Consider the following 22,280-nt stretch of genomic DNA (forward strand, 5'->3'; position numbering starts at 1 on the left):
GGATTAAGTACTTTCATGGTCGAAATGCTAGAATATAATTTTTTAGAACCGGATCCTGCGAAGTAAGGCACTCTTAAATTAAATTGTTTAATGCAATGCTATAAAATTTTTCAATTTGTGCAAGCTTAAATAGACAATTGAAACGATCGCACAAATATATCTGCATGAACAAGCAGACGTATCTGCTAATAAATGCAAGACTCTATACCACCAAATTTAAATCCATATCAGATAAATTCAGAACATATGATAACCAGAAGAGCAAAAAAAAATAAACGAATAAAGGACAAAGTCAAATGTGAACTATAGTAAGCTCACGAATTTTAAGAACAATTCATTCCCTCAGATATAAATTCAAGAATAAAAATATTAAAAAAAAAATGCGCCGAAATAATAAAAAGAAATTCTACAATAGACTACGCTAACCGAGTCTCACTCCTATTGTATTTTGTGTTTCTGCCCTTTTTCCCCTTTTTTCTTCTCATTTTAGTTGCAAGCAAAACTTTTATTAGAGCTAGAGAGGATGTCAGTGTGTTAGCTTGAAAAGTATCAAAGGCTAACGCTTAACCAGTTAAATTGTTGCATTAGTCTGTGCGCTTTCCTAAGTGCACAAGAGCATACAAATACGTACCTTTTTATGAACAAATTGCATTCAACCTCTGCTACTTTCGTTAGAGAAGTAAAAAAATAAAATTACATTCACTACATATATACACAGATATAGAAAAAAGTACAAAATTTTAAACTTAAAGCGAAGAAAAAGTTAAAAATTAGAAGCAGCTTTCTCTTTTTGTTGTCGTACGCAGATAAATGACTCCCGGTGGTTAGTTGACAAATGCGGACCTAACGTTTCCTTTTTTGTCAACTCTGTCTCTCGTCTCTAATTCATTTTCTGCGACGGTACGTCGCTCAACTTTCGCTTTAATAAAGCTTAAAAAAAATAAAAAAAAAGAAAGAAAATTTGCTGTTAGCGGGAAGCGGAAATTTAATTTTAGTTTTTGGCCATCGCTATGTTACAAAAGGTGTTGATGTCTGCGACTGTCATTCTCGCGAACAACACTTTTGCCTTGACTTGTGCAATAATTTTAAAAACTCTTTCGCTGTGACCTATATACGTTTTCAATGGAAATTGCGTATTTTATAAGACGACCCTCTGTTTCTGTTGAGCAAGAACAAAGGTCGCCATCGCAAACGCGCACCCAAGGTAAACGGTAGAAACACGACGATTATATTGCCATATTGGAGGTATCGATATTAAGGCTATTATAAAAGTTTAAAAAGTTTCAAGCTAATTACTACCAAGGAAATTCTATCCAAAAACCAGCTGGTAACTGGTTACGTAAAAATACGTAGAGGTAGTAGTTAGTGAGTGCATGGTCCGCCCGCCCATGTTCACACTTTTTATATTATATATGCACGGATGCCTGCGGGTAATGGTGGTGGTAATTGATCAACTGCGCTTGTGGAAACCTTATGGTGGAAGCAAACGCATTTTTCTTTCTCGTTTTGAACGCATAAAGTTGATCAATTTGTGAGCCCTGACTGCTTGGGTGCGGAGAGTACTCGTGGTGATTGTGGTTTTCAAACGTTCCATGCCAAAGTGGAACAAATCGAGGTGCGGATAGGCCTCAACACTGACCAGAGTGGGTTTATTGAACCAGACGCAATAAACAATCTGGACTCTGGCGCTGTTTAGGCCCCTAGTTTATAGGGATTGTCTAACTCGCCAGGGGGCGTAGATTGCGCTTAAATAATCCGCGTGGCTTGGGCCACAGTGTGGTTAAGCCATCAAGGCAGTAATCCACGAGAAACCCATGACACAATGTGTAGGAAGTGTCTTAATATTGTTGAACATTGTGTATGACCCCATCATGGAATATAAACCGTTTTTTCACTATTATCTCAATGTCCAGCAAAATATAAGAGGTGTCTCTACTTCCTTAATTGAAAGGACGATGTCATAGCCGAAGACCGCTGTGCAATTATGTGTAAAAACCCTTTTAAGCAAAATCTACATCCAAGTTGTTACAATTGTGCCCTTTTTGCTATTCAGATCTAGTTTAAGCTCTTTTGTTCCTTTTGCTGGTTTTAATCCAATAGTTGCATTACGGACGGTTTTTTCACATCCGCTTACCGGATTTCAGTTTCAATCAGTGTTAATTCAGTCATCTCACCTTCGTAAACTTCTTTAGTTTCTTATTTCTTCTTCTTAATTTCATTGCTAAACACTTCGGAGCCCAAGTAATAGAACAGGACAGAAATGTAGTTCATTACCAAGTTCGTGAGCAGTCGCTAAAGCTATCGCGGTTTTATCAACTTAGTATTGGAAGTTGGCACGCTGGCAATTTCCTAAAAGAGAGCGTCGTAGCAGTTGACCTAAAATTAGGATTTATTACGATTTGCTTGAAATCAAGCGATTCATCCTTCCATTCTTGAATGGTGTGTTTCCGAATTAGACAGAGAGCATCGCTGGGAGGATAATTGATGGAAATAACTGTACCATCAAATTGAGCCTCAAGCGCATATCAGCCATTTGATTCAAACTGAAAAGGCAATAGCCTGGTACCCAGTTCAAGTGGCATTTCTCAAGGAGAGGATCGTTTAAAATACCACAGATTTCAAAAACACACATGTTGTACGTATCTTTGCTTTTGATTAACATCGACGCCTATTTGCTATCAGAGAAGATAACGAATTTTTTTATTTTGTTGGACTTAGCCGCCTGTCTGACAGGAAGGAGCTCAATAAAAGTGGAAGATATTTTTTTTAAGACTGAAATTTGCCTAGGAGCATCTCGGTATAATTGACTAGCGAAAAGCTGGATGTCACAGAATTTACCGAACCGTCTGTGAATTATATTGTGAAGTAATTTTCTAGGAAGAAGTTGAACTTTTGTAAACATACAGATCGAGGACTTAAATGAGCCAAATTCCTTTCGGACCTAGCTACAGACTTTAAATAGTCAGGTCGGTTTTGCATTTGGGATGAGTTAACTTCCAAACGGGGATGTTGTTGACTTTGTTGTAAATGTGATTAACTTTCTGATAGCTGCTTGTGTAAATGCTAGGGACTTCACTATGTCTGGAAACCTCCCTTCCGAAGAAAGAAGGTCTAAATAGTTTTGTTTTTTGTTTGTCTGCAAATAGCAGATAGGTCCTCTTTGAAACTGGAAGTTCACCCGAAATTGATCTTAGAATGGGTATACGCCTCGAGAGGAATAGTTTGAAAAGTCTCTACTTTTTTGGTTATGTAATCCGGAAGGTTACATGAAGAGGAGCAGGCATACTCTATTTTTGAAGACTAGGGATTTGTACACATTTGAAACTTAGCTTGGGGAAAATTCACTTTGGAAATTGGTTATAAGTTTGATGACATTTGTTCCAGAGTGACAGCTCTTAAAAGTTTCAACGTAACGTCCTTGGAGTTAGACTTACTTTAATAATCGTGTCAAGGAATTTGAAAGATGCTGGGCTGAATAACCCTTGTACTATTATACAGAGATATTGATAACTTTCTTAGATCCTTTGCAAAGTCAATCACTTTAAAATTGTTTGGATTGAAAGGCATGTTTAAGTCAGCGCAAGCTTCATAAAAAAGATTGGCCTTGAAAGCGAGGTTGTAAACTGCCTCGTCAAGGGGTCTTCCTGCCGATTCAGCTAAGAAATCATCTGCGTATTGAAATATATGGGTTCGGTTATTCTGACACCAATGAAGACTAACAGTGTATAGACTGAAGAGGATGGGACTCAGGCAGCTGCTTTGCGGCAGACTTGAACGGACTTCAACTGAATACGAGATGAGAGAAAATTTAAAATCTAGAGTCTAAAATGTTGTAGAACTTTAAAATCTCTAACGACTTTCGAGGTTTGTTTAAATCAACGCAATCATAGGCTTTGTAGTTGTTTAAAGCGAGCATTACAACTATGTTCCCGTCCACTTTCTCGCTTGATATTTTAAAGGCAACCTCATTTAAACACATATTTGTAGATATGTGTTCCTGGTATGCGTAAGACCAAGCAGGAAAGAGGTTTCGAATGTCCAGAAACTTCATAAGTCTTTCTTTAACCATGTGCTTTGCGACCTTTAACATAACGGACAAAAGAAATGTCGGTCTAATCATCATGAAATCTTACTTAAGGATCGGAACAATCTTGGTTATTCGCCCAGCATTTGGAAAGGAGTTCTTTGCCCAACATTTATTTATGGCAGAAAGTAATACAGATAGACATGGGGTAGAAAGGACCTTTAACATGTCGTATTTGATAACATCACTGCCCGCAGCAGAGGGCCCTATTCTTAGTTGACGGACGTGCAAAAGTTCATCCAACAAGGAAAGAGACAAACCTTCTGCAGAGGTATGGAGGACTGTAGTATTAGCTGCAAGCAAGTCTTGATAAAGCGTGAATCCACTTAAAAATTTTCAGAAAGGTCTCGTATTGCTATTAGTATAAAGTTCTTGAATTATTTGGTGATGTTTGCACATTTCGCAAATTTTTGCTTGGAAGGCTGCAGTTTGCGGTCAATCGCAGAAATGGGCTCATTCCACCACGGTTTAGGAGAGAAACTGTTTGAGGTCTGAAGGTTGGCTCGACCCGACTGGATATCCTGGTGAAAACTGTTATGAATTGAGGCCATATTAGGCTCTAGCTTTAAATGAGTTCGGAAACGAGATTAGAGTGAAGGAAGGTTGGCATGGTTTTATTAAGAGAATAGAAAGTACTAAAACTGATGATGTCGCAGAGGGTTTTCCTCTGTTGTCCAAACTGAGAATGTCTCGAATTAAAACCACCACCAAGATCTACGTTTTCGGAAACCTTCAAGAGTGCCACAAAGTTGTAGCATTTCATCACGGAAAATCTGAATAGGAATGTATGGTTTAAAATAATAGGATGCTATCACAAGATTAGACTGAAGAGATGAGGTTTTGACTATATCTCCAGAAAACTTGTATGGGATTTGCTTACAAAGAATTCTTTTTTTACTGAGGGTGGCCACACCTTGGTATCCACTCACACGGGATTTATGTACCCGGTTAGAGTTTGCGAGTTTCAAACCAGACACATTGTCGTCGGTTAAAACATCTCAAGGATGGCAAAGTCAATACTAGTAGAGTTGAAAAAACGCTAGGGAATGAGCTTTGTGTCCACAACTTTGAAAGTTGGACATCATTTGTTTCTAGAAGCGGGTGTTAACATCTGATTAGACCCACCTTCTAAAAGTAAATTATGTTTTGATTTGAGGGTGGAAAGAAGATTCTTGAAATGTTTTTCACTGATATCAGAAGAGAATAACTTCAATATTGTGTTCAGAAGTTTCTCCATCTTAGTGGATTTATAACTGTTGTAATGGATTGTAGGTTCAACGCGAATGGTAGGCTTTTTAATTGGATTACAAGCAAGTGAAAGAGTAGCTATTTGCCGTTTAGTAATGATGGCCTGTGCGGTTTGATTTGAGTGAGGATTTACATCATTGGTAGTATTTCTTGTTTTGCTTGAAGTGGGGTTGTTATTTAAAAGTAGAAAGTTTTCCTCACAATCATTGTTAAGACTCTCAGAAAAGTTTACAGAATACTTCTCTTTGTACTCGCGAAAGGAGATGTTTTGTATTTTTTTAATTTTTTGTTCCTGTTTCCTATTCGGATAGTCTTCATTACGAACACTGTGGAGTCGTCGTAGGCTAAACATTGCCTTTGTGTACAGATGCCCGGCTGCTGATTTACCATAACTGAGACAGCGGGCTTATTCGCTCTTGCAGAATTTGACGATGCGATCAAATCTGCCACATTTGAAGGATAACTTAAGGGGTGGTATGCACAAATTCTTTGGGAGCCTGCAGAAGTTGAATTTAACCGCTTTGGGGAGTTCTTTTTCCTTAAGGAATGAAGTTTTTGTTATCGTAGAGGTCTTGGCGAAATGGTCTGGTGACTGCCTTTATTTAAATTTCGGTCTCTGCATTTTTCATTTATGAATATAGGAATATACCGAACAGCACTAAATCTCTCAATGAAATTCCTAGGGTTATATGTTTTTGCACGTTTGGAGGAGAAGACATTGTTCTTTAGAAAGTTATTGGTATTCTGAGCGTTGTCAAAAAGAAGCTTAGCCTTGACATTGCTAATTGCACTGAGCCGGGGGTCAGGTAAATCGAAATTCTTGATACAATCAAAGGCGAAAAGGTCAAAGTGAAGACGGATTCGCAGACCATCCTCGTTTTCATATATTTCTGTGAAACACATAAAAGTCACCTAACGCGTTATTTTCGTAGAGGTTGAGCTGCTCAGAAGAAGGGCGTGATTTATTCGAGGCAAGATTATTATTAACGGAGCGAAGCATCCATTGTTACAGTTACTGTCCGACTTCGAAGCTATACTGGGGTCACAGACATAGCTTCAACAGAAGACTGAGAAGAGCGACCTCCAGCAAGAGTTTTCTCTGCGCATTATCTAACAATTTTTGACTTTTACGTTTTATCGCACCATGAGCCTTTGCAAATTGGTCAAAATTGTCTTTTTTTAAAGCCATATCTTAAACACTAGAAAACGAACTATCGACTTACACAAAGAACCAGTAGGGAGGACGATTACGAAAAGATTCGATGAAACTCGAAAAAGTTTTGAGAGTTCAGAAGATCGGAAAGATATACTTATCAACCGCCACTTGGTGTCCTAGATAACGAAAACAGTCGCCTATGCAGGGATAAAATTGGTATCAAAAGCTAGTGCTGCGCGACATGCATGGTGGCGTAAAGCTGGTGAGATTCCCCATAATTTCTTTTTTTTTTAAATTATATTTACCAAAGCTTAAAACTGGAGCAGGATGATCGGTCGCTGTAATTGCTTATTTGCAGTACAAAAAGCAGTTATTAGCAAAGTTATCCGTTTGTTTCTGTTTCTTTATATATACAATTTGCCAAACGTTTCAAGTATTTTTTTTTTTTTTAATTTTGGATTTGAAATTGTTAATAATGTTTAATAACGTAAATGTGTGCTAAAAGGAAACATATATATATTGTTTCAATAACTTATATACTGAATATACTGAATAAACTATATATTGAACTATATACTGAATAAAAAAGCTTAACCCATTAACGTGTTTATTTTAAGGAATAAAATCGAGGGATTGCTTCTTTATCTGCACTTACTTCATTCCAATAAGAGAGTGGATGAAAACTTTAAAGCACATTTAAAAAATGTTTCACAACAACATCATGTAGCAATCCCTAAACCGTCTTCAGAGTCTTTCATTCTATTATCCACTTTTTTTTAAATTCTCACAATTCAAGTGAGCTTTTATATGTGCGTTTGTATTTGATTTAGAAAAGCCCGTCCTGTATTGTGTAAAAAAGAGGAAAGAAAGCAGAAGCAAGACTAATAATATTGTTCAGTACACGTTGCCCATTCTTTCTTAAGCAAATTGGAGCAGATGTTTAACACATGGCAAAACAAAAAAACCACAAGGCCCTAGCTATTCGTGGAAGTTGTTCACAAGGTATATACAACAACAAAACGCTCACGTCCAAGTGTATCGGGAGTTTTGGATATATTCCCTTTGCCATACGAATATGTTGGCTCTTCGTTGTGCGTAGTCTAGGTCTTCAGGCAAGATCTAGCCCCAATGACGTTTCGTGCAGGTAGGGTTAATAAAAGTTTTCTTGGTGCAAATAGGAAATGAAAGTTTAACAAGATTAGCAAAAATGTCAGAACATGATATTTATTATCTCAAGCTCAAGCCGAGTTAACTCAATTTCGATATTTGGACAACAAATGCAAGTAATTCTGTGTATAAAATATAGTTTCAATTTTTTAAACAATAGCTACGCTATTGTTTATTTGAGGAATACGGGAAAAAGTATCTTACAAGCGCATAATGAGCAGCGATAATAAAAACATTTTCGTTCTCCAGGTTGATCCAAAAATAGTGCACTGCCTGATACAGCTAAAGAGTGATATATGTTGTATTTCGTACGTTTTTTTTTTGTTTTTTTTTTGCCGACTGCATTGGAGTCTCTGCCGCAATGTTAATATCATTTGTGCACGAGATGTAATGTTTTCAAAGCCTTAGAAAGTTAGTCGGTACAATGTAATCTTAAACCAGTAAATGAAATGATACAAAAGTAAATTAGGCTTCATCGGCTTTTTAGGCTTTATATAATTATCATAAATGGTTTAGTTGATGTATAAAAGTTTATCTATTTATAGTTCATGCTCGTTTATATACCCATACGAGCTATATACATATATAAAATATCGTACACTGGCCATAAATTAAAAATTGGAAACGCAATATGAAATAATCAAAAAATTTTTCATTCAATATTCAAAAGTGAACGCCTGAAAAGATTACAGTTAATTATATATGAAATTGTGTTATAAATTATGTCTGCTGGGACGTTTCAGTTGATCGATCAGTTGCTGATAACTTCACTAAACAATTTTCAGTTGGCTCTAGCAGAAGCAATTTTTCGTAAGGATTCATGCTGGTCGTTATTTTCAACATCAACCTTTGCCTCACTGGCTATGTTGCACATTGCTTTCATTGCAATGGATTAGTTTAGGTGATCGCTACCATTCTCCCGTAGACGCATCGTTCATTAACTCTTTAACTATCCGCATTTTTGTAACTTGTCCGCTTGAACATATTATTAAGTGAAGCAACTCTACGAACTATACTTTCTTTTAAGAGACTTTATGGAATTAACAAACGGTAATGTAAGTTCTTTCATTAGTTTTCAACTAGTCATCTTCGCGACCTACCTCTGAATGGTTGTTAACAGAGTTTGTGTTTAAATTCCGTTAAACAAGAAAAAAAAAGCAAAGACCACTTTAAAATGTTCAAGGCGTTTCGCTCCTTTTTTTAGAATATTTTTAAATTCAATTAAAACGCAATACGCAGTCCAAGGCTAACGTAAATACTCTTTGGCAACCAGTATCCGTAAAATGCATTTAAAGTGTTTCTGCTTTTTAAACTGCTTTCCGTTTTGTTTTTCTGCTTATGCTTTTTATGTTTCCTTTCCCCGCCAGATTATTAAAAGATATTCATAATTTTAATTTTAATTAATTTTTTTCCAAAATATATTTTAAAAAAATCCTTCAACTATTTTGTATATGTATATAATATATGTTCTAATTGTTTATGCCGCAAACTATGCTTCAATCTACAACACATTGGATTTTTGTGAAATATTATTCGTTAAGAGAAAAAGGGATATGAAGTGAGAGTTTAGTTAATTTCAATTATTTTTCAATTAATTACTTTGCGAAACTATGCTCATCGAGCAAACCATGAAAAATGCTTAATAAACTTTGTACGTGCTTGGGTTTTTCTTTTCAACGTGATTTTAATGCTTGGAAGGAGAAACCTGGAAAACAACGTCCATAGCGTAGTGGTTTAACTGAGTTGAATTTTTTCTTTACTGGCATGTTAGCTTTGCGAAAGCTTTTCTCCCAAGTTAAGTAACTTTAAAAATTTTAAAAAAGATTTTCAACATCAAATGTAAACTGTTACGTTAAAGGTCAAAACGTTCTTATTCTTATTCTGTTCCTTTAAATTCTGTTTAGGGTATTTCGAAATTCCCTTCTACCTTTAGTTGGTGTACTTGTTTTTCGTTCATATACGCTATAAATGAAGGAAATTAGCATAAAATTCATCTTTGAAACGCTTTGTAGCATCGTCAGGAAACAGAAAAACTTGTCCAAAAACTCTCTCTTAATAACCTACAATGCTTATAAAGTACATATAAAATATGTATATAGTATATATATATATAATATATGCATACTTTTACTTACACATATACGCGTACATTGTTTGCTATGTCGCTTTTGGGTAAGTGCAGCGTGGAAAGCGAAAAAGGAAAAACTAATACAAAACATTAGAAACTCTTGTGTGAAATGAAGTGAGTTAAGCTGCTTGTCTTCTAAGAGCCTGTGGCGTTTTAAAGTGCACGTTCTATGTTTATATGGAAAAAGTTGAGATGCTCGCAACAACAACAATATTGAATACACGGGAAAATATTTGCAATTTCATCTGCGCATATACTGCATATGTACAAAGTAAAAATTGTTCTAATTATTTATTTTTAATTTTTTTTGAAAGAAAAACTTTAGTTTCTGGCAAAAATTAGTCTCCACATATTCAAATTATGCTTAGCAAGGCAAGGTCTGCTAGGTAAAGCGGAAAACGTGTTATAAGTTTTTTCTCTTTTTTCTTTGGGATGTGATATTAATCTAAAGTTTTTCAAGTGATGAGTTCTGAACTCCTACACTATCGTATATTTATATGTAGAAGTGCTAAGTATTGTGACTTGCTGACTGCGGACCTAAAATTGATCATTAGCCCTTGTTCTCTTGTTAAAGGATAACGTACAATAATCCGGTTCAATAAAGAAAATTTATAGAGGGAGAGTTGATATGGTCTTTAGACCAAATTTTTTGGTGCTCACCTAGTCGAGAAAACATTTAAGGTAGCACATTATATTATTTGCTCTGTAAGCGTCTGACATAATTGACAGCTGCCACATATATAATGTGTACAACATCAATGCTTAGGCATAAGCATTCTGGTGCATGTAAGCCATTACCCTAATAGAAGCACACTTAATATACTGCACGCATAGAGGAATATATTTAATCTTGCGTAATCGGAGAGTAGTGTAATAATGTCACAGGATAGATTATTTAAAGCGGCAAGAATCAAAATAGGATAGCATAGGTGGCATAGCCAAGAAATGCTGTATTCAGTGATGATAATAAAACGACGTCGACAGCAAGTACTTAAAATTATGCTAAGCGTGAACTGTCGCAAATTAACCAGCAGGTGCTGTTCATGCTATAGGCGGCACTTGCTAAGGCTTAGAAAGACACCAGTATCTTTAATGTACGGTGACAATGGTCGCAAAACTTAATGAGTGCGCCAATAGCATAGTATTGAAAGCAGACTCGTCATCAACAAATGCTTAAAAAGGAAGAAACACGATACCAAGCTCTAACTTAAATACTCATGGACTTGAAGGGAGAACGAGACAAGAAAATTTACAAGTGACAGCAGCAGTTGTAGACTCGCGAGAGCGGAAGATAGGCCCTTACATTGTTCTCAGATATTGTGGGAAATTTGCTACAATCTTTGAAGTATTTCTATCGATTTAATTTGAGCACAGATAGGATATGTAGTATATGTGCAAGAATAAAGAAAGGGCGCAAAATATTTATTTTTTCCAAGAATGGTAAAGAAGGATTTTTATGGTTAACCTTTATATACTGTAAATGATATACAGTCATAGTCAATACATGAATCCATTACATTAGTTTAAAGACTGTCTTTCTTATTTTCTACCCCCGTCACATGGATTTCTTAGACTATAATTAAATGTTCACCTAAAGCGAACGGGATGAAAAGAAAAGGAGAAAATTGAACAAATCTATCTACGAGCAGTCCGTAATATAAGCTAAATAGTGAGCCATTTTGCGCATCTAATTGCGCAAACGTTTACTAACAGCGATCTCACCTATGGGTCTGTACTAGAAGAACGACAAAGAAAATTTTAATCTTTTACGTTCTATGTGAAGTTTTAAGTTGCAATTCGTACTTCAGTAGGCAAACGAAAATGGGTAGTTTGTTGCTTTTTGATGTAATTTTTTTGATTTTACTTTTATGCTTAACTCTTACAGCGTACAATGTAGTTCTGATATTATTGTGTTTGCAACCATGCTGTAAAAGAGGTTATGGTCTTACTGGCATTTCAATCTTTATTATAATGATGATTATTGTCCGATATTATTGTCATCAATAACTATTATCACTAATTAATAAAGTAAACTAAATGATAAGGGAAAAAGGCGTCTGTCAAATGACCAGATAACTACGGCAGACAAATCATAGTTTAATATATAACTGAACCCCTTAAGATATTGATTGCTAGGGGATGAAATTTTCAGAGACTCTGTAGGGTGGCTGGCACTTCCTAAAACATAATACACATTTTTTTGTTAGATATCGATGCTTTACCAGCACAAACTTTGTGTACTTTTAATATTTAGTAGAATCCATTGTTCTTCCTTTAGATATGTACTGTGTACGTAAACATGAAACCGGAAATCGCCCATAATGGCTTGCTCCCACTATCACGTATAGAGGATGTTCATCTTCCCAATAAGCAACTCTTATAAAAATGTTTGTCGCAACGAATAAATACTGTTTCCACCGACGCAAATGTTTGAGTTTTGTGTTAAATAAAGACCATTTGACAACAGCACCTTTTTTTTTGGAGTTAATATCGTTTGCTTGGCGGAAGCAGGGGAGCGTGGCCTGTGGCCAGCTGTCGAAATCTGGTGAAATAGGTAATATCGAAGGGAAGAAATCGAAACAAAGACAACAACTTTTTTTATGTCATGGCTCCCTCCATGACGAAACCGGTTTGTAATAAGTCGCATCGATGGGACAAGTACTCGCTGAATATCGAAAATGTACAAAGTGGCTCGTTTGCCTTAGAAGAGCAGAAGAAAGTTTTTTGGCGGGCGATGTGCAAATTGTCGGTCAGTTATAAAAAATGTATAAGTAGCGGTGCACACTATTTCGCATAAAATATTTTTTACCATTTTCAGACACAATGAACATATATTTTTTATGCGAATATTCCCTTTTTATATGTAAGTATTTGGAGGGACGTAAAAAATCCATTTGCGTCATACAATTAAATAAGAAAGGAAAACGTAGTGGGGCCGATCCAAGAAATGGTCATCATAAGAACTTATATCTTGCTCCTACAAACTATCAACGGGGAAAAAAATATCCTTAAGAGCAAAAAGTACGAATTATCCGCTCTGTTTATTTAACATGCCAACCATATCTCAATTAGCAAGTAACTCTTAAGACCTGAAATCAAGACCCGTGGACATCTGGTATGCCTAGAGAGTAAGTTGTTGAGTCAGGACTGTCTTTCTTGCCTTGATTAATCTCAAAGACTTTCGAATTATCACAAAAAAACGTTGAGTCGAAAGGGGATGTCCGGCTGACTTCTTCTGCAGTGTAGTTGATTCCATTTCGGCCTTACAATGTGATAAGATTGACGCAACTCAGATGGCGATTACCTCACTCCAGAAAGCAGACGTTGCGTGTGAATGACCCAGCAAATATACCCGCGTTCTTTGGTGTTGTGTATAAGAGAGCGTTTGAAATATTTTAAAAAGTTTGTGGAAATTTCCAGAAAAAATTTTGCAATTAAAAGCATTGTTTTTATGATATTTCTCAATAATTTCTCGAATAAGTTGACGCAAAAAACTCAGAAATCCAAATACAATTCCACTGCCTGTCCTTTTCCTTATGTCTCTACGTGTTTGTTGTTGTACGTTTATGTAAATTTCAAACAAAACTTTAAACGACATTTCGACATTTGGCCTTTTCCAACGACAAACAACAGCAAAAATGACTTTTGTTACTGCACGAGATGCGAAACTTCTCCGTTAAAACTTTTTTGGACAATGGACATGATTTTAAAGTAAAACTGGGAAAAAAAGGTTTTCCTTTTTTCTTTTTTTTTTTTATAACAGTACAACAATATGTTAAACTGAAGCAGTAGTGGCAGTAACTTGATATAATGGAGTAACAAGCTGAAGTAGTTAGTGAAGAATAACTCTCACAATATTCAATATTGAATATAAAGTTGAGTTACAGTGCGAATCGTGCTTGTGTGTGCATTTTATGAAAAGCTATACGCAGAGACTGAGTGACTGACTGGCTGTTGGATTCTAATGTATAAATTGTGTCCTGTTTTACAGTAATTGTGTGTTCGTGTAACATAACTGGTTCTGTGGCGTAAGCAAGTGTATGTGTTCTTACAGTTGCAGCCTTAAGCACTAAAATGTTTTAAAAAACAAGACAAAAGCCGTTAGTTGATATAGGGAGCGTGGGTATAGAAGTGTATGGAGCGTGATTAGATATCGTCGTTGTTGCTGTTGTTTCAAACTGCATACTTTCTTTCATTGCTCCTTTTTTTCTTTGTGCGACTCTCTTTCCCTTTCTTTTTCTCGACTTCACCTCCCTACGGTCCTGTAACTTGCTGCCTTTTTTTGTTTTTTTAATTTTTGTAAAATGTTCACATTTTATTTATTTATTTATATATTATTTCATTTTTGTTTTGCTTTCAGTCGTCAACTTAAATGAAAATAAATTGTTAAAATATTTTACTGTTGTAAATGTTTATGCGCGTGTGTGTATATGTGGGAATGATAAGATGTCTGAGTGTATGTGTGTGTGTTTGTGATTTTGATAATGTCAACAATGACAATAGCACAATGAGTTAACAAGAGGGAGTCATTTTATAAGTTGTGTAGGCAACAACGCTGCCGTTAGTGTATCTTGGGTAGTAACGAATGTACTTTCGGTATTCACATCAAGATAAACGGATGTTTAGGATGGTATTATGACTTTTTATACCTGCCTCCCGAGCTTACTCGATTTGTTAATTGTTTGTAACACATATGTCATATGGGAGGCTCTGTGGAATATATACATTCTGTAACAAAGTGAATACGAAAAAGAGACATAGAGGAAGAGACAGAGGGAGGGAACAATAATTGAGAGGCTGGAAGAAATTGCACATTCAGGAAAGAGAATGGTTCCCATTTTCGATATTATATGACAAAATACAGGCATATATGAGAGCTGTCCTCATAATTAGGTCGTTGGAGGAGAAGCGAATTTTGAATGCTAAGACTAAACTGTATAATATATATATATATTGTGTATTGTAAACGAATGCACAGGAAGACACAATTAAATGTGTAGAATATTTTATTAGGCTATGTCAACCAAATGTCAAGTTACCATGTCGAATATGTCGCACTCATTATTAACACATACTTGAACTTACAGTAGGAAACAAAACAGCTCTAGCATTCTAGGATAGGATTACACTGACGAATCCAAGTGTATCAAATAACAAATCACGTAGAGTTTTGCCTCTTGAAGAATAAAAAAGATACTTCCAGATTATGGAGTAACATCCACCGACAAGAAGTTTACTAAGTGCATTAGCGGTATTGAATCCAGAAGAGCAAATCAGCACCTACCACAAGTCATTGGCAAAGATATATACATAGGTGAAGCGCCAATAAAACTCAAGTGGAATAACAACAGCTTAACCTTTGAAAATGTTTCATTTTGCATTAAAAAAAAAAAAAAACGCCGAAATTGCTTTCTTGCCAATCCAATAGTAAGTTTCCATTTTTGTGTGGGTGTAATTTCTATTTATATATATATATATGTTTGTGTATATATACATATATATGTTACTGTAGTTGTAATTCCATTTTTTCTCTGCATGCATATATTCATAAAGTCTTTTGTAGTTTGCTAAAGTATTTAAGGAGTGTTGACAAAACTATGCATACGAAAGTGAAGGCAACAAGGAGAGAGACGTTTGCTGGGATAAGTTTGCAGCTCGACAATTTAAAATTTTCATATCTTCTTACAACAAACGACCAATTCACTTGATTTGTTTGTGAGTTTGTGTGCTGTGGTGTATGTTAAGTGCCTGCTTTACCCTCTTATGCTACTAGCATTTTTCTACTGGTTGTAACATGTCAAAGCGGTTACATTAGCTTAAATCTGCTGTCAATCAAAAATTTAAATTGCAAAGAATGCAAGAAAAGGATGAAAAAATTGTGAGAAGCCTGCTAAAGTCAATTTGCACCCTTTTTTCTACTAAGCCTTCGCTTTTTTTCGTCTTCATTAATAACATTGCTCTCGCAACAGAATTCATTGTGAATGGGATAAATGTGTGCGTGCGTGTTTGGAGTTTGGATGCATTAAAAGCAAAGCTTTTTTGTTTCTTTCTTTTTTACATTCTCCCAACAGGAAACTGAAAATTCATTAAAAACCAATGCTAACCATACGTTCTATGTGAGTACAAAAGCTACCGCTGATAGTAAAATAAAAAAAATAAAAATAAAAAAAAAAAATGTTCATCTAATACACACACATAAATATCTACATGTAAAGTGAAGCCTCACCTTATAAATAAAGCGCTTTACGAATACAGTTTCATAGAAAATTTGTCTCGGCGCAGGAATGTGGTATTGAAGGAGCACTCGTGAGACAAAGATGCAGAAAGTAAGAGTTTCGGTTGATCCGGTTAAAGAAATTTGCAGTAGTTGAAGTAAATTTTACACTTTTCTTAAGAAGCATTTGGTTGACAGTGAAAAGCGTACGAAAAGTGCGTTGAGTGGAGCTCACTCACTCATTCACGGTAAGATGACACAATTAATTCTGCAACCCAATAAGTTTTCTTTTTACTAATGAGCCAAAAAATAATCTTCAGCTCTAAAATTTGAGGTGAAAAGATTGCAAGCGAAAGGAGGAGAATAAGACGATAACTGTAATTGAAAGCAATCTCAGTTGAGGAACTTAATTTTCGTACCAGTCGTACTTAGTTCGGCAAAGCCTTTAAAATAGACCCGTGAGTAAGGGGCAATGCTTTGTCCAAATTGCGATAAGAAAAGCAAGAACGTATCTGGATCGTTAGCTAGCCGCAACATTTCAGCAATCATTCCACTGACAGCAAAAAGGGACAGATCACCCGCAACTGGCCAATGTTATGACAGAATGGGAAGTCTCTTCAAAGTAGTAGACGCGATTTCTATCTGCATCTCCATTTCTATCGCTCAATTATATTACGTTGAATAACAATTCCTTAGCCTTCGTAATCATACCGTGCCCCACTCATCGTACGAGGATATATTAAATTTAAGCGAATGTGTGCAACAAGCGGGTATAGATCCACCTTTTAGCATGTCGATCGATCCAGATTCGCTTTCTAAGTCTGTCTGTCCATCTTATTTTCTGAGATCAACTTAATGGTCGCAATTTTTCAGATATTTTGATGAAATTTAGTACGCTGTCATGTTTCGGCTCAAGAACGAACGCCATTGAAAATGGTTCGGATCAAATAAATTTTTCCATCACTTTCCATGAATAACTGTATTAAGCGAAGCCACATAGGGTATTTAATGATAAGCCATGATCCGCTGTAGTGCTTGTACTTATTTTATATTTGATATTGATTTTCTATCAGCTCTGTATTGCGTTATAAGGAAATAGAGGTAATTCTACTTGCGAGCGTTGCAAAAAGACTAACTTTGTTTTTCTTTTTTTTTGAGCGAGCCTACAGAATGAACTTGATCCGCGGTTTGAGGTATCACTGTATTTGCATGAACATAGGTATACCAGAGTAAGCGACATAAACGTCTTACAATGTTTTCAAGTAAAATTGCATTACACTGTTAGCTAATAGGAAGAAAGTAAGGAAGAAATCTCAAAAAAGAAGAAAGAAATGGGAATTACTATTAACTCGGATAACTGCTGACCCGTGTGTGTTACGAAATTCACAAATAGCTCCATCACCCTTCGTTACAGTTTATCTATATATGTACTTTTTGCTACCTCTGTAATATTCGTAGAGCATGTGGATGTAACTCCCATCGCACTAGCTTTGAATACTTTGGTTGAGTATTAGGTTGGTGAGAAAGTCATAAGTGAGTCATTCCAGCTTCTTCTACAGATCTTTGCGTGTATATTAATATGAGCTCGCAATGAATATTTAAGCATTCTGTTCAGATTTGATAGTGTTGCAAAATAATCCTTTTCCCCTGAATAATTATTGCTGAAGTGACGAGGAAAACGTTTGCTTAAGCTTGCTTGCATTGATTCTTTCGGAATCTATTTTCTCATGTTCAGACACTTTGAGGCCACAAACTTCAAAACTTTTCTGACATACGTTCACACACACAGAAAGTTGTGTATTTTCTTTATTTTATTATTTCAAATGTGCAGATCGCCCATTGATGGGGAAAAGATAACCGAAAGAAAGTTGCTCAAGTGTATTCTCGCTTAGGCAAGGTAACAAAAAGGTTGAATTCTCCGCATTAAGCAGATCTTTGATGGTGAGAAGATGAGGAAAAGAAAAGTTACCGGAATAGTCTTGGAGACATAAGAAAGCTAAAAAAATTTGCGAGTGGGGTATTGGGTAAAACTTTTCGTCTTGCAGAGGCATGGTTACGTTGAAACGTAAAATTGATTCCCCTATCTTAAGCCCTTATATCTTCAAAGGTATACCGTATCGCCTGTGATATAATTTCAAGTAATTGTAAATCGTTGCCAGTGTCAGCACCGTCAAGGGTAGACTTTCTTCAATTTTTCTCGACTTTATCGCATCTACCGCTATTCTGTATTTTAAATTTGTAAACGTATTTGCAAGCGCAAATGTTTTGACAATATTTTTGATATGGTTCTTTTAGTCCGGAAGTAGATTTATTTCGCGTTGGTGCGACAGCCAAGTTTTGTATACCTGAGCTCACTACCACCATTTTAAGGCAAGTTCAGCTAATCCGATGCGCACTGTGAAGTAGAAATTTCCGTTGGAATAACTCTCCATCTTCCCAAAAGGCAAAGGCAATATTTATTCCTGAAACGCGGCAATACTTTTACAGCAACCATTGTAAAGCATATGCAAAAAAAATAAAAATAAAAAATAGAATATGGCTAATACACGTACGTAAATGGTTCGCTCTATCCCAATGAAATTTACGCTTTATTTTTTGTTTGTTTGTTTCTCTATACACTTCTAAAAGAAAGAGCTGTAGTCATTTTACGATTCCCTTTAGTGTTTCCCCGAAAGATTTTAGAAATGTTATAGACACTTGGTAGGCGTCAGAAATTTGGTGTTTTTACAAGGAAATCGGAAATAGCCAACTCTTAAAGATGAGGGAAGCCTTTATCATATTTATTTTCATGTTAAGATGTTAAACTAAAGTAAGCAATTGCCTTGGTGCATGTAAGCGCTAGCACGCAATGTCCTATATATATAAAAATGTAAATATAATTTATTTGTGAGGTACTCTTGCAGGCGCATAAAGCGTTTCTTAATTTTTTACTGCTTCTCGCCTAAAGCTGTGAAGTGTTGAGAAAAATAGGAGAAATGTGAGGAGAAAAGATTCATGTTTAAATGAAATTTTCTCATTAAATGCAAAAGGAGATGCAAAAAAAAACAAACATCTTGTGTGAATAGTAAAATATAAGGTTGAAATCGTAAAGGTACCTTTATGTAGCTATAAAATATGCCCTTTTTCAGCGGTCAAGCGTACCTTTTAAATGAATTCTTTTTTGAAAAATATTTTTCAGATTTCTAACAAAGTTAATCTGTTATTTTGAAAATTGAGTTGAAGCATTGGAAATGATCATTTGACAATTGAACATTAGGAAATAAAGGACAACCGGATGAGAACAAATAATTAAAAAGAAAAGTTATGACAAAACACTTTTATTAATTGATTCTTATCTAGGTAGAATATGGAATATAGAAACAATATAATAACGTATTCAAAAAGTAAGAGCAATATTCAAATTAAATTCATTTTTAGACTCGTTGTTCATATTGTTAAACTCAGAGATCAAATCTCCTCTCCTCCTTCTTTCGTGCTTTTTTAAAATTCTCCTTTCTCCCGATTACTTAAAATTTAGGTTACCTACCTTTGCAAAATCATTCGATTTCGAACCCCCAGCCTATCAATAGAATTACAACGGTTTCAAGACGAAATAAAAGACCTGCCATGTTAATATTACCTACATATAACCTATCAGCTGAATAGTCGATATTGGGATTACCACCGTGTCTGAAATCCTTTGATGATCCCCTGCATACCTTTAGACGACGATTTATCTCGTTGCTAAACTTATAATTACGGAGCTTACGGAGCAAGGTGATGGATTACATTTGCAGCCATCTAATTTACTTGCGTATTCACTTGTGCTGCAGTTTCTTTTTGCACATGAAATGTATCTGGTAAAGTTATGCAATAGGCCTACATCTTTATAGTCACTTAATGAATAAGTAATTAAAAATTAGAAATACGTCTGTGTGAAATTTCGCATCATAAACGTCACTAGTGTTTCAGCTGCGCTTGGTTTTCTGCTACACAAAGATTATGTTTTCCGATCTTTACAATGCGCAATTTTGTTAAGCGAAAGAAGTTGATTAAATTTTTTTCGTGAAATTAAATTTGTTGTGCAAAAACTTTTAGGATGTTGCGGAGAGCCTTTGGTGATCAGACTTAGTCGGCAAAAAATTTTTACAAATGATGTACACATTTCAAAGAGGGCTGAGAACAATTTGTAGATGAAGAGCGTCCCGGACAACCATCAACCTCTACCGATAAAAGTCACGACAAAAAGATCAAAGATTCGATACTCAAAAACTGTCCATTAATAAATAGAAACCGTGAGTCTTTCAAACGGATCAGTCAAGAACATCTTAAAAGATACTTTGGGCCTTAAACGCGTCAGATGCCGTTTGGTACCAAAAACGAGTTATTACGGCAGATGAGACTTGGATCTGTACGTACGATCCAGAAGCAGTCGATTAATCGAGCGATTACCATGGAAAAGCTGAGCCGAGAATGGGAAAACACGTTGAGCGTCGAAGTCGCTCAAAAACGAAAGTGAAGTTAACAGATGTCCTCGATTATCGTGGTGGTATGAAATGTAAATTCCTCCAGTCGGACCAAACATTTAACAACCAATATTATTTCAGTGTTATGCGTCGTTTGGTTTTGCATCTTGGTTTTTGCAGCATTGCACACTGCAATGGTTCTCCGAGGCAATTTAGTTCAAAAATGAAATTAATGGACGAAACTCCGCTGAATGACATGGATGTAGATATTTTTCTACTTAATGGTCAAAAGAGTCTAACATCTACTTCGTATATTAGTACATCCAAATGTTGAATTATATTAGGAAGGAGAGCAGACCCAGATGGCTCCCCTGCCGAGCTATGAATTTTACTAATCTTATACTACGAACATGCATCATGTAGTCAATGAAGTGATTACAACAAGCTTTCTTATTACTTTTGTTACGTTAACTGATCTTAGGTAAATTAACGAATGGAAAAATGACATCTAAGTCGGACATTTTCTTGTATTAATGCATCATAAAGATCGTTTATGTAAATAAACGAATGAATTTTTGCTAATATTTAGTTATACGGCTTGCTAAGTATGATCTTTGGCGCATACAACTGATTTGGCAGTTTGAAGTCTCTCTTAGTCAGTCTGAGTTAAATAAAACCTCAAGTTCTTTTACTTACAGATTACACTAAGAAAGTCCTTAGTCTTCCTTAAGAAAGCCTTATTTGGATTCGTCTATTTTGTACGCTTCAAATACCTATTATTTGGTATGCTCAAAAATAATTAGAAATAATCGACCAGCAAAAGTTGGTTCAACATGGCAACTATAATTATCTTTACGCAGTTTTTAATTTTGTTAAATATTTTCTGACTTTTAATAATCGGCGAATATTTCGCGACTAAAACTCATGTATTGTCAAGTATCATGTAATCGCCGAGTAAGGTGGTGATCTTTGCAGACGGCGAATTTATATTAAATATTTTTGCGATTAAGTTCCTATACCCACCCTTCATCAGTCGTGTTGCAAAAGTATGTTAGGTTTGTGCGGACGCATGCAGCACTTATTCCATAGAGAAATGGCTTAAATGTACATGAGAGAGAGAGAAAGAGAGAGAGAGAGAGAGAGAGAGAGAGAGAGAGAGAGAGAACGAAATTTTGAGAAATTTGGACTTTCTTCGACTATTGTATATAAAAATCAAGAAAAAAGTGGGCAATCTCTTGCTAATCCTACATTTTTATTTTCCAGCTTATTTAATCATGAGTACTTTGTTATTGCCATTGAAACGCTTTCATTTTCTGATGCATTTAATTTACAGAAAAGTGACTACCACTGATATGGGTGATACGTTGTCTTTTTCATTAAACTATTTAACAAACTTAACAAAATACTAAATTAATTACCAATTTGCTTAACAAAGAGGAAAATGTAATAAATTAACATGATCAAGTTAAGCATGAGAAAATCGAGTAATTGCTGATGATTGTGACCAAAAGTATGCATGTGTGCATGCAAGATTGAAATGAAGATAAAATAAAAATTCCCTATCTGTGTATATCCTGTTGTCATTTCATTACATTAAGCGACATATGAAAACGTTTTATAAAAACGAAATATTTATTACCGTCATTGCAACTAAAAGAATGCATACGTTTCGTATAATAGATACGAAAAGGGGGTGAATGCACAGAACTTATATGGCCAAAAGCCAGTGGTAAATGAATACGTATTTTCGCATACGTATATATTTATTTAAATCAGTAAATTATTTATGCAATGCTTGGCTGTAAATTTGGTGCCTCGTAGGCACAAATATATGAAGG

The sequence above is a fragment of the Glossina fuscipes genome, unplaced genomic scaffold (genome assembly GCF_014805625.2).
Source record: "Glossina fuscipes isolate IAEA_lab_2018 unplaced genomic scaffold, Yale_Gfus_2 121, whole genome shotgun sequence".
Taxonomy (NCBI): domain Eukaryota; kingdom Metazoa; phylum Arthropoda; class Insecta; order Diptera; family Glossinidae; genus Glossina; species Glossina fuscipes.